The 24,695-nt window shown below is 40.3% G+C and overlaps 2 long non-coding RNA genes across 2 annotated transcripts; both read left to right on the top strand.

Moving 5' to 3' along the window:
* Window positions 1-10,503: 10,503 nt before the first annotated feature.
* On the top strand, window positions 10,504-11,512 carry LOC126616531 (uncharacterized). The gene is made up of 2 exons (XR_007621190.1): window positions 10,504-10,751; window positions 11,108-11,512. It is a non-coding gene; the product is annotated as an uncharacterized LOC126616531 (long non-coding RNA).
* Window positions 11,513-19,471: 7,959 nt separating this feature from the next.
* Window positions 19,472-20,536, top strand: LOC126615346 (uncharacterized). Its single transcript, XR_007620784.1, has 3 exons — window positions 19,472-19,624; window positions 19,708-19,871; window positions 20,221-20,536. It is a non-coding gene; the product is annotated as an uncharacterized LOC126615346 (long non-coding RNA).
* Window positions 20,537-24,695: the final 4,159 nt, after the last annotated feature.

The raw sequence follows: 24,695 nt of genomic DNA, 5'->3' as shown, positions 1-24,695 counted from the left end.
TGTAATGGTTGTTGGGGATGAGAACATGCTGGGTATGAAGAGGTTTGGTTTGATAAAAGGGGATTCCCCATTCTGGTTTTGTAAGGAATTTTCCAATATGAAAAGAATGATAAAGGATTTTGTTTTCATAGGTAGTACTAAAAATTGGTTTTATAGCAATGCTTTCTGTCTCACTGAGGATGGCTTGGTAGTATTTGAGTGTTTTGAAAGATTCAGTTGGTAAGTGATGGAAGTTTGGAGGGAGACGGATTTTGGCTATTTTATCTGGGGATTGTTTTTTTATCAATGTTGGAAGGGATACTGAAGAGGTATTCCATTGGGATTTTTTTTTACATATGGGGATGTTTTAGCAAAGCTAGGTGTTCTGGGAGTTGAAGGAGATAGCATGGCAGAATATGGGTCATAAGGACTGGCTAATGCCATTTGGTAATTTGGTCGAGATTGATGGTAGTTTGGCCTGAGGTTTCCTAATGTGGAACCTAAGGGAGTGAAATTGTTGGTAATGGCTAAGGCCGATAAGGAATCGGAAATAGATTCTTGTTTTACTGCTGGTGGTGGTAGAGTGGCAGGAAGGCTCATCTGGCTATTGCTTTTGTTTGTCATTCTTCCTCTGCAAAAATTCTCTGGTTAGGGAATCGGTGATGCAATTTTGGCTGCCTTTAATGTATTCAATATCAAAATAAAAAATGCTTAATATGGCTTGCCATCGTGCAAAAATCTGTTTTGATGCAATGTTTTGAACATCTTTTTGTAAAACATGCTTTGCAGATTTGCAATCAACACGGACTAAAATTTTTTGATTTAGTAAATCATCTTGAAATTTGCTAATGCATAATACAATAGATAATATTTCTTTCTTAATAGTACTATAATTACTTTGTGCAGAATTTCATACTCCTGAATGGAAACAAACGATTTGTTTAAGATATTCGGAAGAAGTTAACTGCTTGAGGATACCTCCATAACCAATGTTAGATGCATTGGTTTCAATTATCTTAAATAAGTTGGGAGTTGAAATGCCAAGGCATGGCAAAGTCTTGACATGAGATTTAATCTGTTTGACAATATAAGTATGAATGGTAGACTATGCTGGAGGATTATCTTTTAGACGATCAAATAATGGTTTACATTGTTGAAGAAGATGAGGATAAAATTCAGAAACATAATTAAGAGAACCAAAAAATTGCTGGAGTTGAGTTTTGTCAGTAATCTGATCAGGAAATTTATCAGCAAACTGGATGACTCTATCAATAGGTTGAATGGTAGATCGATGGATATTGTATCCTAAAAATCTAATGTTGGTTTGGAATAATTTAATTTTTGATGCAGAGACAACCAATCCATTAGACTTAATTATTCTAACAAACAAATGCAAATGTTTCCAATGTTCGTCTATTGACTTCGAGTAAATAAGAACGTCATCAATATAAACAATTGAAATATGGCTATATTGATTAAAAATCTCATTCGTTATATTTTGAAATTCACTAGGAGCATTCTTTAAGCCGAAAGGTATTACATTCCATTCATAATGTCCAAAAAGGGTTACAAAAGTTGTTTTGCATTTATCATTTTCATGAATTTGGATTTTTCAAAAGCCTGATTTCATATCAAATTTTGAAAAAATAACTGCTTGAGAAAGTCTCTTTATTAAGGGCTGGTTTGGTATTGCTGTGCTTTGAAAAAAAGCTGATGTGCTATGAGAATAAGCGGTTGTGCTATGAGAATAAGCGGCTGTGAAATAAATCAGCAGAGTGTTTGGTAAACTTTTTTGTAAAAGTGATTTTGGAAAAAAAAAAATTACTTTGATAGTGGGTCTTTTCATTAAAGGAGCACTGTAGCTCCGTGTGCTTTGAAAAAAAACCAGTTTTCCAAAGCTGCAAATAGCAGCTTCAGCTTTTTCCTTTGATTTCAGCTTATTCTCACATCAGCTTCCAAAATAAGCCTTTTTTTTTCAGTTTACCAAACACCTAAAACCCTCACAGCTTTTTTTCATGGGTGCTTTTTTTTTTAAGCACCCCACTTCCAAACCACCCCTAAATCTCTTTTGTTGGGAATTGGATACCGAATCCATTCCAAAACTGCATTTAAAGGTTTGTAGTTAATAACTAATCTGGGAGTTCAATTTTCTAATTCTACGTTCTTTTGAACTTAAAATGTAGGGCATGACTATGGAGATTTACTTTTTATTAAGAAGTTCTTGAATTTCGGTTTTGCAAAATTTTATAACTTCTTGACTCATTTGAATTGATCTGGCTTTGGTTGAGATTTTTTATTCGTTAAAATCCTTTATGTAAGGAAGTTTAACAATGTGTTATTTTCGGTGCCAAAAGACATTGGGAATGTCAGGACAAACATCATTAACAAGTTTCTTCTGAAAATTATTAATGGTTTCTAACAAAAATTTATTTGTTAGCTGTTCTTCAATTCTTTTGTGATTAATTTCTTCCTTTAAGAAATTAAGTTGCTCTTTTGTGATTAATTTCTTTCTTTAAGAAATTAAGTTGTTGTGATTTGTGATTGATGAGATTAATGGATCACGATATGTTATCCTTTTGGAGATGTCTTAATTTTTTGAGGTTTGTTTCCATGCAGAACTCAAACGTGACTTTCTGTCCTAAAATCTTAGTGGTAATCCTATTGTGATGAACCTTAAAATGATATATGAGAGCTAAGAATGGAAGACCTAAGATAACTGGATCAGAAATATTTTTGATTAAAACAAATGGAGTTTTGAAACAAACATTGTTTTGGCAAACATGTGCTTTAGGTATTTCATATTTTAATTGCATTGGTGGCTGGTTAGCAGCACTATGTATTTCTGATGATTTATGAAAATACTTAGTAGGAATTAACCCTTCTTGAATACAATTCAAGTGTGCACCTAAGTCAATCAAAGCAATTGATTCAAAATGAAAATCATCAATTATTATTCTAATTTAGAATACCATTTCTGGATTCTTATCTTGTCTAAAAGTCTTATGACTAAATCTTGTGTGGATTCTCTGCTAAAATGAGTATCTGAATTTTGATCTGAAGAAGAATTGCCTTGTTCTTCATCATTGTTGATGACAAGTGTTTGGGTTTGGACTTTACTAAGATGTGTACGAATTTCTAGATTTTCAGATTTTAAAAACCTAATTTCCTCTTTGATTTTATTAACTTTTTGTTGGAGATCTTTGATTGTGATTTCTTTCTTAGTCTTATTGAACATTTCTAAGGCTTTGCTAAGAGAGATTTTTGGAGTTGATTGGGATTGGCTAGTGCCAGGTTCTTCTGAAGAAACTAAAGATTAGTTTCTTAAGGTAAAAAGATTTAAGTTCAGGGTCATCGACTTTGCTTATTAATTTGATAAGAAGATTTTCTTGTTCTTCTTGTTTATTTAAGACTGAGATTTTTTTACAGCAAGCATCGGTACATCCTATCTTGATGTCAGGAGATGAAGAATTACTTGAAGAGTTGTTAACTGAAGAGGATAATTCCAAATCATCTTCAGATTGACTAGGGTCGGTATTCCTAAGTTCTAGGACTTGGATTAATTGAAGTTTTTATTCCTCAGAAATCTTCAATTGATTAATTGTTTTCTTAACATGACATTTTTGGCATAATGGCCAAATTTGCCAAATTTGTAGCAGTTTCCTTTTTGTTCTTAGTTTTTGAAGTGCATTTTTTCAGAAGATTTCTTCTTCCACTTGTTGGTTTTGGGTTTTTTGTAAAATTTATTATTTTCAAAATGTTAATTTTTAGATTTGTATTTAGGATATTGCCTACCTGAGTACTTGTTGGAGTACTTATGATAGACTTGTGACCTTTTCTTTTTATTGGAATGAGTAATAGGGGGTAATCCGTATTGTTCACAGAACATGCCTAGTTCATATTTAGCGATGAATTTGTCTTTATTAACTTGTTTTGAAATTTTCATATTGATACACATATTCAAGCCTTCTTTCTGGATAATATTAATTATATTTCCATAAGTAAGGTTATGTTATGGTATGATACCATCTTCATTTACTAAAACATTTCTAATTTTGTGTGCAAAAAGATTTGGTAATCCATTTATAAATTTTTCTTTCCAAAATGGTTGATTACTGTCTTCTCTGAGCATGACTCTAGACATGAACACATCTTTGTACCATCTAAAGTTGCTTAGAGTTGGACATCTCAGATTGCTGAGTTAATTATGAATCCTAGAAGTGACATTGTTAGGTGTTCCTATGAAGTGTTTTATGATTGTGAAGAGTAATGTGTTAACTGCGTCGGGGACACCTTGTCCAATGTGTTCATGAAAAATATGTATTTCTTCTTCATCTTTTTTAACAGCATTTTTTATTTCATTTCTGGATTGTTCAGTGAGATGTTTCTCCCACCAGGAATGGAGCATTCCTGTGAATCCAGAAACCAAAAGGTCCACAACATGAGGTTCACTGAGATTATGATTGGTAATATAACTATTAGCAACCATAGAGATTTGTTGGAGTTTATTGAGAAGTTCTTGTTCTGACAAACCATCTATATTCCATTCATAGAGTTTATCAGAAGAAACTGAGAATTGATTTTGGATATTTCGTTCTTCAAATTGAATATCTGGAGGTGTTGGCCTAGGATACCAATTCTTGGTAAAAGATGTTGGATTGACTCGTCTATTTGTAATTCTTTTGAGTTCAAGATTTTGAAAAGCTTGTTCAACTTTTCGGATAGAATATGAATCATTGTCTGATTCAGTGGATGCTGAAGATATTTGTGATTGGGATTCTTCAGGATGATTTAAAACATGAACTGTTTTCTCCTTTTTTTATTCTAGTAACATTTGGTCTATTTTTTGGGTTGTGGAAGTTGTTTTTAAGGCTACTGCCTTTGAAGAAGAGTCTGGGAAGTTAACCAGGGGTTTTTCCCTGATTTCAGACTTTGGCTGGGAAAGTTTATCAATTTTAGTTTCAATTTTGTCTAATTGCTTTCCTATGGTATGAAGACTTTGATTGGTGAAATTGTTTTGTTCAATAACTGGTTTGACTCCTGCATCTTCCTTGGGAAGTTTAAAATGAGTAGCTGGAATTTGTATATTGGTAGTTTTGATGAGGATTGTTTCTTGTGGAGGTTGGCTAGAAGAGACAATGGTTTTATCTTCTTTAAGCCAATTTTCTTTAGTTATTACTTCTAATTTCTTATCAGACTCATAGTGCTTTTCGACATAATCGAAGAAAAATACTTCAAATATGTGGGTTTCCATGAAACTAGTCCATTCTTTGTAAATTTCTAATTTTTGTTCTTTTGTATATTTGTTTTTGAAGATATTTCTTCTGGGAATGTTTTTTATGGATTCAATATCAGCATTGATCATTTTCTTGTCCCATTTGAAAGGTTAGTTTAGAACTAGAAGTTGATGATTAATCTGACCTGCGTCAAAATCAGATTATGTTGGAGAAGTTTGTTCTCCTTAGTCTTGGGTATGAGGTTGGTATCTTGGGTGTGTAGCTTGAGGAGTAGTTTCTATTGATTTTAACTTGATATTAATCAAATCATTGATTAATTCTTGTTGAGTAACAGATGAACTGGTTTCTACATTTTTTTAACATTTTTTAATTTCCTATTGGCTAATGAATTGATTAACTCTTGGTCTTGACCCATCCTATCGGATGGTATAGATCCAGAGAAAGAGTTTCTGCTAGGAGCAAGTGACTTGTGTGATTGGGTAGACTCACAAGATTTTCTGGCTGGACGATCAAAGTTAATTTTAACTGTCCCGTCAAAATATTGTTCTATATTGTCTAGATTGACTAGACTGTTTTGGATTGTTACTGGTTTACTTAATCAAACACCAGTATGAAGGTAAACTGATATCTGACCACCTAATGGTTCTAGGAACTTTGATGTTTGCATTTTCTTGATTGGTTTGGATTAAAAGTGTATGGTCTCTGGAACTTTTGGTTAAAGCTTGGAAATTCATGTTTGTACCAATGACTTTGTAATAAACTCGATATATTAATGCCAAGGGCCGTGTTCCTTCAAAGACTTGATATCCTGAAGTTTTGATATTTAAAGTGAGTGCTTTTAGCATATGAGGATCTGAAAGACTTATGGTAAGATCTGGAAAACAATCAAAATAGATAGGTCCGTTATAGAGACTGGATTCAATCATTCCAAATATACTATCACTAAAATTAGTGAATCTATCATCTCGGAGACATAACAAAATAGAGGTGTTAAGACCTCTACGTGTTAAAGGTTTTACAACTATATGGACTAAGCCGATGTGAATGTAGTTATGACCATCTTTCTATGTGTTTTGATTTGTTCAGAAGAAAACAATTGACAAGTCTCATGTTCTTTACTAAGAGCATAAGCTTTTTCAACTGTTTTGACATAGTGCTCACTTCTAAATGATATATATATATATATACACACACACACACACATACAATATTATCTACACTAAAGAACGAGTGAGTAGGCTAAGCCTCAAATTGGCTAATATATATATATATATATATATATATATATATATGTGTTGATGCACAAAATCAGCGAAGACTTTGGTACAACAGAAAGTATCAGGTTTTGTGACCTTCGCTTGGTTGCTTCGGTCACTAGTGAGGATAAATACGTAAATGAATAGAGACAGAGAAGCAAACACAGGATGTACGTGGTTCACCCAGATTGGCTACGTCCACGGAGTAGAGGAGTTCTTATTAGTAGTGAAGGGCTTACACAAGTACAAAGGATCAAGCTCTCAATTTAGTGAGTTCTTGTGAATGATTTAACACAAAATGGCATTAGGCAATATTGTGGGGGAATGACCCCTATTTATAGAAAAACTTGTAGCTTTGTCACATTGACATGTGTCATGTTATGATTGGTTCTTGATGTCGACACGTGCTGCGCTCTGATTGGCTTCTAATCTTGACACGTGTCGAGTAGTGATTGGTCTCCTGGTCGGAGGGGAACTCTTCTGGGTCCTTGACAGTATAGCGTTGGCCGGTGCTCGGTAGTTTCAGGATTGGTCAAGTATGGTACAAACAGTGCTCCCCTAAGTTCCCGAGTGAAGGAAACTCCTCGGTTGGGGACTTGCAAGATCCAATCCCTTGAGTAATCACGAAACTTCTAAGTACCGAAGTGTGGTCTGATCTTCATCTGCCCTTCTCTGGAAGTACCTTTCCTCCATCCGGGAATGGTGTATTTAGCTGATGTTGACGCACAAGGTAATGTATCAATTTCACTTGAAGCTTAGTTGTAGTTTCGGGCTTAGTCAAGTGTGATACAAACCCTATAGTAGGAGTCCCCCAAGTCGCCGAGTTAGGAGATCTGCCGAAAGAGGTGACAGACAAGGTAAGCAGTCAAACTTCCAAGTAAGCAACCCAGGATCAGAGGTTTGACTTCGGCTTCCGGTTGATTGTTCTCCTTCTCCTTGTCTCTCATTCAACTGCCAGGATAAGGAGAAGCAAATGGATAAGAGATGATATGAGATACTTTTGCTTTTGAAGAAGTAACTTTCCACAGGCTTATTCTTGAACTGTACTGGAGGGTTTTCTGGTGCCCTTCAGAGTATAAGGCCGACTCAAAAATTTGAGGGTCAAAACAAGTCCATCAAATCTAGAGTACGTTCGACCTTGATGATATGGGATACTTTTGCTGTTGACGGAATAATGAATGTGGTATGGAAAGGTGTCGTGCTGTAGTGATCTGTTTCAGATCACCGTTGAACCTTCTGCTTCAATCTTTTGCATGGCAGAAGTGGTGTGCAACCTTTGCATTTAAATGGTCCTTCAGAACATTCCTTCATAGTGACTCATCCACGCTTAGCAGCTTCAGTGTAAAGAGCCAATATCTGATCAACTGTCATGAGGTATTTGCCGGTGGAATTCGTGACCTTGACAGCAGTTGAGGATGAGTACTCGAGAGCAATGCTAAGTAAGCAACCAGGCAAAGGCTCCAGGCAGTCAGTTCCAAATTGGAGGTTTGATTTCAGGTTCCGACTGACTGCTCTCTTTCTCCTTGTCCTGCAGGTGTGGACAAGGACAAAGACAAAGATAGGGAGAAAGCATGATATGGGATACTCTTGCTTTCGACCCTGATGATATGAGATACTCTTGTTCTTGGTGTGGCTTATTTGCTGAGGTATTATCGGGGGGAAATAAAGCTGAGTATTTCGAGAGGTTATGTTGAGGGTGCCTTTTCGAATGCGAGAAAGGGTTGAGCATTTTTGCAGGTTTGCCTGTCCGTTGAGGAGGGAGGTCAATGTATATAGGGATTTCCCAATAACAAGTAGTAATGCTATTCCTTTACCCTTCTTGGTCACAGCAATGTAGTGGGAGCTGCCAGCTTCACGTGTTTTAATTTTGTCAGAGCACTTTGAAAAAGTGGTATGTGGTATCTGGAAAACTGATATTACGTGTGAAGATTACAGACAAGCTTTATCTAAGGAAATCTGGCTCTCGAAGTTCTGAGAGTTGTGCCTCTTCGGTTTTCGAACAAGCAATCCCGTCGAGGATCTGACTCTCGAGATTCGGAAAGCGGTGCTACTCCGGTTTTTGAGAAAGTAATTATGTTGGGAGTCTTTTCTCGAATGTGAGTAAAGGTTGGACGTTCTTGCCAACCTGTCTTGCCGCAAAACACGGAGGTCGACACACATAGGGACTTTCCAGTTGTCAAGCAGTGGTGCTGTTCCTTTACCCTTATGGGTAATAGTAGGGTAGCTGGAACTTCGAAATTCTCGTGCCTAAACTTTGTCAGAGATCTTTGACAAAGTTATATGTGGTACCCGAGGAGTTGATGGTGCATATGGAGAGCGGTGATTGAACAGTAAGATTCACGTGCTTTCTACTTCACCAGAAATCTTCGACAGATTGCCCGTAATTTTCGCAAAGCCGATTGTGCATGTGACAGATGCTGACGAGGCTGAAAAAGCAGGTGCTTCTTCGATTTCTGAGATCGGCCCTCGTGGTCTCTGAGCAGCCCATCTTTTGAGAAAGCAAACGCCTCTTCGATTTCTGAGATCGGCCCTCGTGGTCTCTGAGCAGCCCAGCTTTTGAGAAAGCAAACGCCTCTTCGATTTCTGAAGCTCCGTCGAGTGCAGATTTTTATAGAGGCTGACATTAAGTTCCACAGCACACTTGAATCTCTACCAGTAGAAGCTCATTTCTTGCACTTCTAAGATCTTGATTTGTCTGACCTCTTCCTTCTTCAACACATTTGAAAATGTCTGGACCCTCCGACCGTCGTTTTGACTTGAACCTTGGAGAAGAGACAGCCACGCCTTCTCCAGACAACATATGGCGCCCATCCTTCATATCCCCTACTGGTCCTCTTACCGTTGGGGATTCTGTGATGAAGAATGATATGACCGCTGCAGTGGTGGCCAGGAACCTTCTCACTCCCAAAGATAACAGACTACTTTCCAAACGGTCTGATGAGTTGGCTGTTAAGGACTCTCTGGCTCTTAGTGTTCAGTGTGCAGGTTCTGTGTCTAATATGGCCCAACGCCTATTTGCTAGAACCCGCCAAGTTGAATCATTGGCTGCTGAAGTGATGAGTCTCAAACAGGAGATTAGAGGGCTCAAGCATGAGAATAAGCAGTTGCACCGGCTCGCCCATGACTATGCTACAAACATGAAGAGGAAGCTTGACCAGATGAAGGAATCTGATGGTAAGGTTTTACTTGATCATCAGCGGTTTGTGAGTTTGTTCCAAAGGCATTTATTGCCTTCGTCCTCTAGGGTTGTACCTGGTAATGAAGCTTCAAATGATGAACCTCCAATGCCTCCTCCTTCTGGGGTTTTGTCAAGTACTGAGGCTCCGGATAACCACCCTCCGGTGCTTTCTCTTTCTGGGGCTCTACCGACTGCTGAGACTTCCCCTAAGCAACCTTTGTGAAAGCTCCCTTTTGTTTGTTTATTTTGACTCATGTATATGTACATATTTGTGGCTTATCGAAAATATTAATAAATAAGCTTTGCTTCATTTCAACATATTGTGTTAAATACACCAAAGCCTTCTTCATAAAGTTCTTTGAATGTTTGCTTTTGTTGAAACCTGTATTGTTGAAGCTTTGTGAGTGAAGCATGTAGTTTGAGGTAGTGTTCCCTTAATTTCCTGAGTGAGGAAAACTTCTCGGTTGGAGACTTGAAAAATCCAAGTCACTGAGTGGTTGTGAGACTGCCGAGTATCAAGGTGCAGTAGCATATGGTGGGAGTCCCCCAAGTCTTCAGGCGAAGAGAGTTGCCGAATGAGGTGTCTCGCGTGTTACTAATTTGTCAAAGTAACGAATCCTTGTTTCGATGTCACACATTCGTATATGCTTTATCTAAAAATATTTCCAACTTTTGTGTGTTTGATGCTGCATGCTATTGACTAGACAAGATCAAGTGCAATTAGTAGCTTTTCTCTCTTTTTCATCTTTTCTTTGGTGGAATTGCTTTTCGTTTCCACTAATCAGCCTGAGTGGATGCAAGATAACACCTTTCTCTATAGCTCAGATTGCAAAGTCGTCTTCATGAAAGTTTTTCCTTATCTTGTGAACTACAACATATCCAAATTTGAGATCCATCGGAGTAGTACAACTTCAGAGATTCAAGTATGATGAGTAACTGTTCATCAATGTTCTGTTAATCCTTCAGACTTGTTGTGAGCTTCGAAACTCCATTTTCTCTTGTTCAGATCAACATACTTTCTTCATTGAAGTTGTTCCTTAACTTGTGAACTACAACATATCCAAATTTGAGGTCCCTCGGAGCAGTATAACTCCAGAAATCTAGGTATGATGAGTGACTGTTTATCATTTGTCTGTCAACCCGTCAGATTTGTTGTGAGCTTTGAAACTATATGTTCTCTTGCTCAGATCAGCATTCTTTCTTCATTGAAGTTGTTCCTAAGCTTGTGAACTACAACATATCCAAATTTGAGATTCCTCGGAGCAGTATAACTCCAGAAATCCAGGTATGATGAATGACTGGTTATTATTTTTCTGTCAACCCGTCAGATTTGTTGTGAGCTTCGAAACTCCATTTTCTCTTGTTCAGATCGGTATGCTTTCTTCATTGAAGTTGTTCCTCATCGACTCTTTCATAACATATCAAAAATTCAGGATGAACTAACGGTTAAATATTTCCAGATCTTCGAAACATCACAACAGCTTCGAAATCTGCAAGAAGCCGACTATCATGTTTGGAGCTTCAACACTGTAATTTCCGTCGCTCAAACAGAAATGGTTCCTTCTTGAAAGTTGTTCATATGCTCAAGAACTATAGGGTGTCTAAAATTCAGCTCCATTGGAGAAGAGCAGAGGTTGCAGAAATTTGATAGATGAAAGGAGGCGGAAGAGGGAGAGAGAGAAAAAGTCTCTTGGGTTGGATTTCTATTTTGGGGCAGATTCCAATTTTTGTAGCACCTTCATTATTGATGAATTGCTTGTACTTTTGTCCATTATGAAACTTGGGACTTTGGCTTGTTGTTGGATCTATTATAATATGTTTGGGAACATATATAAGTGAATAAATAAGAAGGAAAATTTTGGGCCCTTGTGGGTGTAAAACAAAAAATGTTTATGTTTACCCAAGTGTTTTTGTACAAGTTCAAGGGCATCTTGGGTTTTGTGAACAAAATTTGTTTATTTGGAGCAAGGTTTTGTGTTGAAGCTTTGTAGGTGAAGCTTTGGTGTTGAAGCTTTCTAGGTGAAGCTTTGATGGTGAAGCTTTGTAGATGAAGCTTTCTAGGTGAAGCTTTGATGGTGAAGCTTTGTAGATGAAGCTTTCTAGGTGAAGCTTTTTTAGGTGAAGCTTTGTAGGTGAAGCTTTTTTAAGTGAAGCTTTTCGGGTGAAGTTTTTTTTTTTTGGGTGAAGCTTTTTAGGTGAAGCTTTGTGGGTGAAGCTTTGGAGGTGAAGCTTTGCGGGTGAAGCTTTTTGGGTGAAGCTTTTTAGGTGAAGCTTTGTGGGTGAAGCTTTGGAGGTGAAGCTTTTCGGGTGAAGCTTTTTGGATGAAGCTGTTTTTTTTTTTTTTTTTTTTTTTTTTTTTTTTTTTTGGCGCTTGACACGGTCTTCATTTGCTTGTTTTGTAGTGACTGTGGAAGACGGATTGCTTTCTGATTGAGAAGGGTTCCGGCATCGCTTGCTATGAATGTAAAAGAGTGAGGGCTGAGTTGGCTAAATTACCTCTTTATTGAATTCATTGCCAAATGGCCTTCATTACATAGGATGCCGAACGGCTATAGCTCAACACTTGTACATCGTGAGTCTATTTGTAGTAGTACTTCAAGTGATCAGCGTTCCATGGATGGCCAAGGGTCTTGCCATCGGAGCTTCTAAGTGTGTAAGAGCCAGGGCGACTGATGCCAATGACTTCATACGGTCCATCCCAGTTTGGACTAAGTGTGCCTTCACTCGGGACTCTGTCGCAGAGTAATCTTTTCTTTAAGACCCAGTCTCCTATTTTGAAAGAACGAGGCTTGACCCTAGAGTCATAATAGTTGGAGATGCGCTGCTTGTAGGCGACATTCCTCAAGTGAGCTTGGTTTCTGTGTTCCTCGACTAAATCCAAGTTGAGGGTGAGTTGTTTGTCATTTTCACTTTGAATGTAGTTCTGGACTCGGAATGTTGCTTGCTCGAGCTCAACAGGGACAACCGCCTCTGTGCCAAAGGCAAGTGAGAATGGAGTTTCTCCTGTTGAAGTCCGATATGAAGTGCGATATGACCAAAGAACTTGGGGTACAAATTCTGGCCAACAGCCTTTAGCTTTGTCCAAGCTGGTTTTCAAAGTGCGCTTGATTATTTTGTTGATGGCCTCAACTTGTCCATTAGACTGGGGATGAGCTGGAGAGGCAAAGCATAAGTTGATGTTGAACTTAGAGCAGAACAACCTGAACCTCTTGTTGTCAAACTGTCGCCCATTGTCAGTGACTATCGCATTGGGAATGCCGATTCTACAAAGGATGTTCTTCCACACGAAGTCTTCTATCTTTGCCTCAGTAATGGTTGCCAAGGGTTCTACTTCGGCCCACTTTGTGAAGTAGTCCACTGCAACGACTGCGTAACAGACTTTGCCCTTCCCTGCCGGCATTGGGCCGATCAAATCAAGTCCCCACTGGGCGAAGGGCCAAGGGCTGATCGTAGGAGTAAGAGGCTCTGGAGGGGAATGAGGAATGGCCGCATATCGTTGACATTTGTCATATGAGCGGGATACTTTGATGGCATCCTGGTGGAGTGTTGGCCAGTAATATCCTTGGCGAAAAGTCTTGTGTGCTAGGGACCGAGATCCAGCATGATCTCCACAGACCCCCTCATGTATTTCCCGAAGGACGATTTCCGCCTCGGCAGGCTTAAGACACCTTAAGTATGGCAGGCTAAAACCTCGCTTATAGAGTTGATCATTGATGATCAGGTAGCGGGTAGACTTGTATCGAATTTGCTTAGCCTGGACTTTATCATTTGGGAGGGTGCCATGAACAAGGAAATTATAGATCGGGGTGATCCAACTATCCCCCTGTTGTAAGTTGCATACTTCTGCGGCCATGGTGCTTGGTGTTGCCAACAGTTCGACATGAATTTTTCTTCCAATCTTGTCTTCCACAGCCGAGGCGAGGCGAGCCAGGGCGTCTGCATGACTGTTTGCCGCTCGAGGAACTTGGGTGATCTGGTAGTGGAAGTGCTTGAGCAAAAGTTGTGTTTGCGCAAGATATGCTGCCATGGAGCTGTCCTTAGCATCAAAGTTGTTGGTAACCTGGTTGACCACCAATTGGGAGTCATTGAAAATATCAATTTGTTTAACCCCGAGGTGTTTGGCCAAACGTAATCCTGCTAGGAGGGCTTCATACTCGGCCTCATTATTTGATGCCTTGAATTTGAAACGAAGAGCATACTCCATTGCTACTTTGTCGGGTGTAGTCAAGACTAGTCCCGCTCCACAGCCCTGTTGGTTGGATGAGCCATCAACATACAGACTCCATGCTGGGGTTGTTGGTTCTATCTTCTGAGCTTCCGGGGGTAATGAAGCCACTGCTTCAGGTGTAGAAGCAATGTCAACTGGATATGTGAAGTCGGCAATGAAGTCTGCCACTGCTTGGCCCTTCTCAGCTGGCTTTGGTTGGTAGGAGATGTCAAACTCACCCAACGCTATTGCCCATTTGATCATTCGCCCTGAAGTGTCAGGACTTTGGAGTATCTGTCGAAGAGGATAATTGGTAAGCACGATGATGGAGTGCGCTTGGAAGTAAGGGCGGAGTTTTCGAGCAGACATGACCAATGCCAGAGCCAATTTCTCAATGTTAGAGTACCGTGTCTCCGCATCTTGTAAGGCTTTGCTAGCGTAGTAGACATGTCGCTCAATATTCCCATCCTTTCGAATGAGAACGGAACTTACGGCTGAAGCTGATACCGATAGGTAGACAATGAGAATGTCTCCTACCTCGGGCTTGGAGAGTAGAGGGGCTTTACTCATGTACTCCTTGAGGTTTTTGAATGCCTCGGCACATTCATCAGTCCATGTAATGTACTTCCTACTTCCCTTAAGTGCTTTAAAAAAGGGAGCACATTTGTCTGTGGCCTTAGAAATGAACCTGGTTAAGGCTGCCACCTTGCCAGTAAGGCTCTGGATGTCCTTTGAAGTTACCGGTTCCTTCATGTCGAGGATTGCTTTGATCTTCTCGGGATTAGCTTCAATGCCTCGTTGGCTAATCATGAAACCTAAGAATTTGCCAGAGCCTACGCCGAAGGCACATTTGTTGGGGTTTAACCTCATTCGATACCTCTTCAAAATAGTGAAAGTTTCAGATAGGTTGGTGATGTGTTGGTCAGCATGTTTGCTCTTGACTAACATATCATCAACGTAAACTTCCATGCTCTTCCCAATCTGCTCGGCGAACATTGAGTTGACTAGTCTCTGATAAGTCGCTCCTGCATTCTTTAGGCCGAAAGGCATGACTTTATAGCAGTATAGTCCTCTGTCGGTAGTGAAGGCTGTGTGTTCTTGATCCGAAGGGTTCATGAGGATTTGGTTGTATCCTGAGTAAGCATCCATGAAGCTCAGGAGTTCACACCCGGCCATAGAGTCTATAAGTCTGTCAATAAGAGGAAGAGGGAAGCTATCTTTCGGACACCCTTTGTTTAGGTCGGTGTAGTCAACACACATTCTCCACAAGACCTTTTGAAGCAAAAGACTTTCTTTGGTCGGATTTTTCTTAACAAGGACCACATTTGCTACCCATGTCGGGTAATTGACTTCGCGGACAAAGCCTATGCCTTTGAGTTTTTCAACTTCTACTTTCATTGCCTCGTATCGTTCAGCGTCATAAGATCTTCGCTTCTGTCTCACCGGCTTGATCTTGGGGTCAATACTCAAACGATGACAGATGACATCGGGAGAGATGCCTGGCATGTCCTCGTATGACCAGGCGAAGACTTCAGTGTTCTCTTTCAAAAAAGATATCAATGCTAACCGAAGGGGTGGTGACAATGTGGTGCCAATATTCACCATGCGGTCTGGATGATCTCTTGAGATAGGTACCTTCTCCAACTCTTCAGCAGGTTTGGCTTGCTGGGTGAAAGAGTCATCTCGAGGATCATCGGGTTGATTGTTGCTATCAGGAAGATCCAAGGTCGCTTCATCTAGGCTGGTCTTTGTGACTTGGTCATGTACAGACAGGGTTTCCTTGGGTCCGGGCAAGTGTTGTTGCTTAACTGAAGTGTTGTAACATGATCGTGCACTAAGCTGATCTCCTCTGATGTAGCCGTTGCCATGGGGGGTTGGAAATTTCATCAACAGCATATGCGTGGATACCATAGCCTTGAGATCATTGATGCCTGTGCGCCCAAAGATGACATTGTATGTCGTTGGGCAGTCAACCACTAGGAAGTTAGTGGTAATGGTAGCCGTGTAAGGGCCTGTACCAATAGTAAAGGGTAAATGTATGCTCCCTAAGGGTTGCACGATATCACCGGAGAAGCTTATCAGAGGAGAAATCGAGCGATCGAGCAAGTGTTCAGCTACACTGAGTGCCCTGAAAGCTTCGGCAAACATGATATTGACCGAAGCCCTTGTGTCTACGAGGATTCGTCGAACATCAAAGTTGGCTATGTGAGCCTCCACGATCAATGGGTCGTTATGAGGGTAGATGATGCCTCTTTCTTCCTCAGGGTAGAAACATATCGGATCCCAGTTAGGTTTTTGATACTTCCCTCCCCTGATGTCTTCCACGTGAAACACTTGGTGACCAGGCCTCAGACTTCGTTCACTGTTTTTCATGGCCCTATTGGAAGATTCAGATATGGGTGTGCCGCCGCTTATGGAATATATGACATTCACCTGGCGTTGGTTACGGTTATCCCTTTGAGGGTGAAGAAGGAATTGATCAATTTTTCCTTCTCGTGCCAAAGTTTCAATACGATCACGGAGGATGATACATTTCTCGCTATCATGGCCGTTATGCTCATGGTAGCAACAAAACATGCCCGCGTTATTCGGGGGCGTGTAATCTGGGTGCCTCGGCTTTGGCTTTGGTATCAGGTGAGCTATGCTGGGGTAAATGGCCGCGCATGTGGTATTCAAGGGCGTGTATGTCTCATACCTTGGGGTAGGGGGTATCTTGACGCGGGTTTGACCCACTGCATTGACTGCCTGGGGGCGAGCGTTATTGTGGCGATACCCTTGGTTATCGGGATAGTGTCCCTTACTCTTTTTACTGAAAGGAGAGTGGTGAGGATGGAAATCCTTCCTCTTGCCTTGAAATTGATATGTCTGTTGATTCGGTGAAGCATTATGCAAGGCATGGGGAGGTGCCACTGCTGTTTGGAAAGTCGAGGTCTTCTCATTTAGGTGAGTCTGGCTTCCACCTCCCACTTGTTGATAAAGGATGGTTGTAGGGGGTTTCTCCTGATATGTCTTTGTCTCGGCGGAGGCATGGTTATAAGCTTGCGCCATCACCTCAGAGTAAGTCTTCCAAGTATTGGCATTGATCATGTATTTAAAGAAACAATCACGTAGGCCTGCCGTGAAGGCTTTGAGGGCAGTCTTGTCGTCTGCCTCGGCACACCGGGAGTATTCATGGCTGAAGCGGCCAGCATACATACGTAATGACTCGTCTGGCTTCTGGCGGATAGTGTACAGGTCATCTGCAGAGTGCAAGCGATCGGTTTGGAAAATGTGTTGGGAAACAAATAGTTTCCTCAATTCCTCAAATGAGTCTACCGTCTCAGGTGTAAGACGACAATACCAATTTAGAGCTCCGCCAGAGAGGGTGGAGGGGAAGAGAAGACATCGCTCTTCGTCGGTGTGCATCCGGTATGCCATGGTGGACTCAAAGAGGTTAAGGTGCTCAATCGGGTCATCTTTTCCAGTATAAAGTTGCAAGCCAAGCTTTTGCTTTGTCTTTGCTTGAAGGGGGGTGTTGAGGATCCTCCTTGTAAGAGGGCCAGGCCTGGGTTGGTTCTAGTCAGGTATTTCAGCCTGACGTTCAGCCTTCAACTTGTTTACTTCCTCAATAAGTTGTAGGACAAGGGGGTCCTGAGCGGAGTTATGTGCCACTGGAGCTTTCTTTCGTAAATCTCCATCTCCTCTTGGAATTAGGAAGGTTTGATCAAGGGCATGTGATTTTTCCCTGGACTCGTTGTACTGGCTTCCAGGGTATGTCTGTCGGAACACCTCTGAGTCCCCTGTACCCTCATGTCTCTCTAGGACTTGTTGCCCCTTCCCCAAATTGGTGGCTGGCTCGGGCCGTGGCAGGGGACCGAGTCTCTCAGAAATCCTTGGGTCATTGATCTTTGAGCTTATATGGATGGAATTATCTCGACGTTGCTTCAGGAAATCCCGACAATCGCGAAAGACGGCTTTCGATCCTTCTGCCCCTTCAGCAAAGAGGTGTCTCCCTCCACTTCTCATGGTTCGGGTCGAAGCAACTGGGTTAAGAGAAGCCTCATGTTGATTATCAAGTCGAGGGGTAATCTGTTCCCTATCAGGGATATCTATGTCGAATGCATGTGACCCTCCATGTTGGAGGGCACCCAGTTGATGGTTGACTTCCACGGGGGCAACAAGCTCGCGTGTCTGAGCTTGCCTAGCTTCGTGGAGTGTCTCGAAGAGCTTCTCATATTGCTCCTGGAGGACCTCATTCCTCATTGCTATCTTGTTGTTCTGAGCTTCCAACTCATCGACTTTAGCTTGAAGAAGAACTCGTTTTCCTTCCTTCTTTCGTTGCTTCGCACTATGTGCAAGGGGGGTGTCATTCTGTGTGCTGTGGCTTTCTTCGCTTCCCATGTTGGAGAGGGATGCCTGGTCAAAAGAAAGTGTACGAATGATAGAAACCAGCTTGACACAGCTGAAGAGAGTAGGAATAAGTGTCGTTCCCACAGACGGCGCCAAATGTTGATGCACAAAATCAGCGAAGACTTTGGTACAACAGAAAGTATCAGGTTTTGTGACCTTCGCTTGGTTGCTTCGGTCACTAGTGAGGATAAATACGTAAATGAATAGAGACAGAGAAGCAAACACAGGATGTACGTGGTTCACCCAGATTGGCTACGTCCACGGAGTAGAGGAGTTCTTATTAGTAGTGAAGGGCTTACACAAGTACAAAGGATCAAGCTCTCAATTTAGTGAGTTCTTGTGAATGATTTAACACAAAATGGCATTAGGCAATATTGTGGGGGAATGACCCCTATTTATAGAAAAACTTGTAGCTTTGTCACATTGACATGTGTCATGTTATGATTGGTTCTTGATGTCGACACGTGCTGCGCTCTGATTGGCTTCTAATCTTGACACGTGTCGAGTAGTGATTGGTCTCCTGGTCGGAGGGGAACTCTTCTGGGTCCTTGACAGTATAGCGTTGGCCGGTGCTCGGTAGTTTCAGGATTGGTCAAGTATGGTACAAACAATATGTATATATTAAAAATATTAATTTGACTAATTCCTCATTATCACTGAAAAGGGTAATTTGTTATTTTTGTTATGAGCAATGCTAAAGAGACTCTCTCAAAGTGAAACTTTCTATGGACTCTCCATCACATTATCTTTTTTGCACAATGGTTTATAGTGTTGGCACAAGATTTTTGGCTAAAAGATAGGGTGACAGGGAATCAATAGAGAATGCCACTTTTAACAGTGTCCCTAGCATTTCTGTTATGTTATTATATTTAACTGGTCTCTTCCTTCATTAAAATATCATTAATACTTTCATAAGAAAACTTCATTAATTAGTTAAAATTTACATATAATCATACAAAAAAACTTTAATTAGTTAAAATTTTACATATAGTGTGACAACCCGTCCCGATTTAACGTGTCATATGTATACAGTGTGTTAATTACCCTAAATCCTTATACAATTGTTTAAGGTTTGGACGGCTATTTTATATGTTGAATGATTAAAGGCTAAGGAATGGATCACACGTCCGATTCCATTTCCATTTCCTTTCCGTGAAGTGCTCCACTACCTCCCTCAATAATACCTTCACTCATCGTCATTCCCTCACACGAACCTGAAGCTCTCTCTCTCTATCCCTCGACAGTCTCTCTCTCTCTAACTCTCCCTCTCGAACCGTAAGCAACACACACACAAAAACTCAATCAAACTTGCACGAACGTTGGATCTAAGACCACCATCGTGATCCTGAGAACTTCACGAACACGGGGATACCAAATTCAGGTGAGTTTCGTTTCGAAAAACTCTAGTTTCAAAGGTCCCGTGTTTATGTATTGTTCATAAACTTTATTATGGCTATGTTTTAGGCTAAACAAAGATCACAGTGAGTCTTAGAAGGTCCCAAGGATGCTCGGAGTGTAACGTTGGGAAGTTTTGGACGTAAGAACACGGAGATCGACAAGTTCAAAGTTTGACCGGAGCTTTCGAGGCTTTTTCCAGTGAATACCCGGCGAGTTAAGGGTCGAGGTAGGTATTAATGTGTTCGTCTCGTCAATATCTTCATTTTGATATAAATTACGTTGAAAATGGTGAAGAAATGAAGAAGTTATGACGTTTTGAAAAATACCCAGTTTCCGGCGAACCAGTCCGACGAGACGAGGAAGAAGACGCGCGTGGGGGCGCGTAGGTCCGACCTTCCTCTGGCGAGTGGGGGCGCGTGCGTGGCCCAAAAATTATTATAAAAATTTCTACGTGTTCATGACGTCGTGTAGATCACCGTGGTATATTCCCATACCCAAATTGAGCAACGTATGAGAAAGTTATTGATGAATGTTTGTGTATGTGCGTTTAAATAATGTTTTATAATTATTTTTGTATAGGTGAAAATTATACGGACGAAGAACGTAACCAAAATAGGCGAGGGGGTTACGAACCGGCTACTTATCAGTGAGTGGGCAGTTATTTTTCAGTATATATATACGTATACTTGACATATTTCCTAGAAAACGTATTTTAAAAAGAAATACGAATTAAGCAACTTATCATGTATGCATCATATTTTAGTATGTGCATTATTATAATTATGCATATTGTTGCATGGTGCTGAGGAGGCCCAGGTAAGCTACACGTAAGTATATACATTTGAAATACGTAAGTATATACATTTGAAATACATTTGAGATACGTACGAAATACATTTGAGATACATTTGAAATACATTTGATATACAATTGAAGTACGTATGAAATACGATTGATATACGTATAAAATACATTTGAAATACGTAAGTATATACATTTGAAATACGATTAATATGCGTATGAAATACATTTGAAATACATTTTATATACGTATAAAATACAGTATGAAATACATTTGAGATACGTACGAAATACTATTGAAATACATTTGATATACGTATGAAATACGATTGATATACATTTGAAATACATTTGAGATACGTACGAAATACTATTGAAATACATTTGAGATACGTACGAAATACATTTGATATACATTTGATATACATTTGATATACGTTTGATATACGTTTGATATACATTTGATATACATTTGATAAACATTTGATATACAATTGAAGTACGTATGAAATACGATTGATATACATTTGAAATACGATTGATATATGTTTGATATACGATTGATATACATTTGAAATACGATTGGAAATACTATTGAGATACGATTGAAATACTATGGAAATACGAATGAAATACGATTGAAATATGATTGAGATATAATTGAGATATGATTGTGATATAATTGAGATATGTTTGAGATATAATTGAGATGTGATTGAGAGAGAATTGAAATACGATTGAGATATTATCCTGATAACGATCATGAGATATAGTTTAGATATGTTGAGTTATATGATTGAGATGTGATAGAAAGCTCATTTACTTGCACACGTATATAAGTGCTCCCGCCTAGAGAGAGGCATAGCCTTCACGTGTATGTTCACCTCCCACACCGCATGCTCGCCTTGGATCCAAGTAGGTGTATAGCCTGTCGTATAGACCACTTATGTGGGTTCGACTTGTAGGTGACCCGCGATTTATCGCACAGCTTCACGTGATTGTAGCACTAGAGCATATTATGATATATACAGTGATGAGTTGCAGACCACGTGAGGTGGTATTGAATGTGTGCAAGATATACATGATGTGATGAGATGATTATGAGCTATATATACAGCCAAGGGCTGAGTTGATTATGATAAGATAATTACGAATGAGTTGATTATAAGTTATATATGCAGCCGATGGCTGAGTTGATTATGATGATAGAGTATGAATTATGTTTATAGCCAAGCGTTGAATTGATTGTATGTTATTCCCTCAGATTCACATAGAAATGTTGAGCATTCAGTTATGATATTTGTCATGACATACATTCATATTGTTCTGCATGATTTAATATATATTACGTATATGATTATATACTTTACTTCTGGGAAACTATACTTGTTTTACGGCGAGGGGTTAGTATATTCAAAAGAGAAAAGAAAGTTTTGAAGAAGAATGTTTTGCTGACCCACTCAACTTTGTTTTGCGCCCCTCCAGGTTCAAGATATTTCAAGTTATGGTGGCCACGAGGAATCCAACGGTGTTCTGACAGAATTGACAAAAGTAGGACTCACTTCGGGTGTTTCATCTTAGCAATTGTGTTTTTAAAGCTTCCGAACTGTGTAAATGGCTACGTCACTCTCACGTGACGGCCAGCATGCCCTCCTTCGGGACGGGGTGTGTCAGTTGGTATCAGAGCTCTAGGTTGCAGTCCTGGACATCTTGAGAATTACCTAGTGTCTTCTGTCAGAACTTTACCGCCTCGTAGATAACCACTTTGTTCAGATGAGCTTAGTTTCCCCGATTTAACTTAGTTATGGGAAACTACTATTAATGCGATTCAGTCTGTTATCCGTCCTTCCCAAATGACTACTTTTGAGAATGGTTATAAGTTGAATCTGAATCACTTTATGGAAATGAAAGACCAGAGGGAGCAGATAGATGGCTTAATCATTTGGAAAAAGCGTATCAGATTCTGTAAGTTAAGGGAATCTTTCTTTTGGAAAGGTAGGTCGAGATGACTACCTGGTTTCTGAGTATTGAAATTGCATCCTGGTGGAGATAGGAGTCTTATACGATGTCACCGGAGGAAACAGCTGAATGAGAATTGTTTAAAGAGTTGTTTAAGAAAAGGTTTATTCCTCTGGCATATATAGACGGTAAGAAACAAGATACTCAGAATCTTTCGGGCTTGATCATGGGCACGTTAAACATTCCTGGTTACTTTGCTAGAGTTTTAATTGATCATGATGTAGAAATTTCTTATTATTGACGATGTTGCCAAAGAGAGTAATGTTGGAGCACGATCGAGGCATATATATAGGTATTTCTAATGAAGAGCAAGATGATAATATTGCACCCTCGGGAATTGTTGCTTACTTATCGAGACAACGATGATTTATCAGTATTGCGGGCTGCAGACCGTAATATTAATAACATATTCGTGGATTCGTTAAGCAAGTAAACAAGGTAATTTTTTTTTTATATTAAAATTCATTAAAAGGGGAACATTAAGCAGAAAAATAAAATGAACATTAAACAGAAAAATACAAGAGAAAGAGCCTTCACAAAGGCTACTTAGGAGAAGTCTCAGTAGTCGGCGGAGTCTCAGCAGTCGGTGGAGCCCCAGTAGGAGGAGGTATTGGAGGTTGATCATTTGGAGCTTCAGTACGCGGTACAACCCCAGAAGATGAAGGCAAATGCTGTTGGAACAAACCCACAAACCTCTGATGATCAAGTAAAATCTGACCATCAGATTCCTGTATCTGGTCAATTTTCCTCTTCATGTTTGTAGCATAGCTATGTGCGAGCCGGTGCAACTGTTTATTCTCCTGCTTGAGCCCTCTAATCTCCTGTTTGAGACTCATCACTTCAGCCGCCAATGATTCAACCTGTCGGGTTCGAGCAAATAGGCGTTGGGCCATATTAGACACAGAACCTGCACATTGAACACTGAGAGCCAGAGAATCTTTAACAGCTAACTCATCAGACCGTTTGGAAAGTAGTCTGTTATCTTTGGGAGTGAGAAGGTTCCTGGCCACCACCGCAGCGGTCATATCATTCTTCATCACGGAATCCCCAACGGTAAGAGGACCAGTAGGGGAGACGAAGGATGGACGCCATATGTTGTCTGGAGAAGGCGGGGCTGCCTCTTCAACAAAGTTCAAGTCAAAACGACGGTCGGAGGGGCCAGACATTTTCAAAGGTGATGAAGAGAGAAGAGGTCGGACAAATCAAGATTTTAGAAGTGCACGAAGAGAGTTTCTATAGGCAGAAATTCAAGTGTGCTTTGGAACTTAATGCCAGCCCCTATAAAAATCTGCACTCGGCGAAGCTTCAGAAATCGAAGAGGCGCCTGCTCAGAAATCGAAAAGGCGTTTGCTTTCTCAAAAGTTGGGCTGCTCAGAGACCACGAGGGTCGATCTCACAAATCGAAGAGGCTAGCTTTCTCAAAAGCTGGGCTGCTCGAAGACCACGAAGGCTGATCTCAGAAATTGAAGAGGCGCTTGCTTTCTCAAAAGCTGGGAAGCTCAGAACTCGGAGATGCAAGCTCAGAAATCGGAGAGGCATCTGCTTTTCCAGACGTGTCAGCATCTGTCACATGCACACTCAGCCTTGCGGAAATTACGGGCAATCTGTCGAAGATTTCTTGTGAAGTAGAATGCACGTGACTTTTCCTGTTCAATCTTCCAACGGGTACCGACATGAGTAAAAGAATAGTGCCTCTTCCGGTTATGAAGAAATGCCTATAAATGTCAACCTTCACAGCAAGGCAGCCTCACTCAAACCTTCTTCATTTCCGAGAATGCATTCGCATCAAATTCTCTCAAGTCACTCAGTGTTCATTATTCATTGGGATACCTCTGCAAACAACCCATCAAAAGCAAAAGTATTTCATATCATCAGGGTTAAAAGCAAGAGTATCCCATATCATGCTTTTTCCCTGTCTTTTCCTTTGGCCTTGTTCTTACCTGCAAGACAAGGAGAAAGAGAGCAATCAATCAGCACTTGGAATCAAGCTTCCAGCCAGGAACTGACTGCCTGGAACCCCTTACCTAATTACTTACCTGGCATTGCTCTCGAGTACTCATCTTTGACATCTTATGCTTCCAGGGAAGATACCGCATCTGCCTGAGGAACAAATAGGGCAAGTGAGAATGATACAAGGAAGCATGTGGAGACAAGCGTAACAGCACACGTGCCGATACATCCATTACTCTGTCAAAAGCAAAAGTATCCCATATCAGCAGGGTCTAACGTACTCT

This window comes from Malus sylvestris, chromosome 3 (genome assembly GCF_916048215.2).
Source record: "Malus sylvestris chromosome 3, drMalSylv7.2, whole genome shotgun sequence".
NCBI classification, from domain to species: Eukaryota; Viridiplantae; Streptophyta; class Magnoliopsida; order Rosales; family Rosaceae; genus Malus; species Malus sylvestris.
This window is presented reverse-complemented; position numbering and strand designations above follow the sequence as displayed.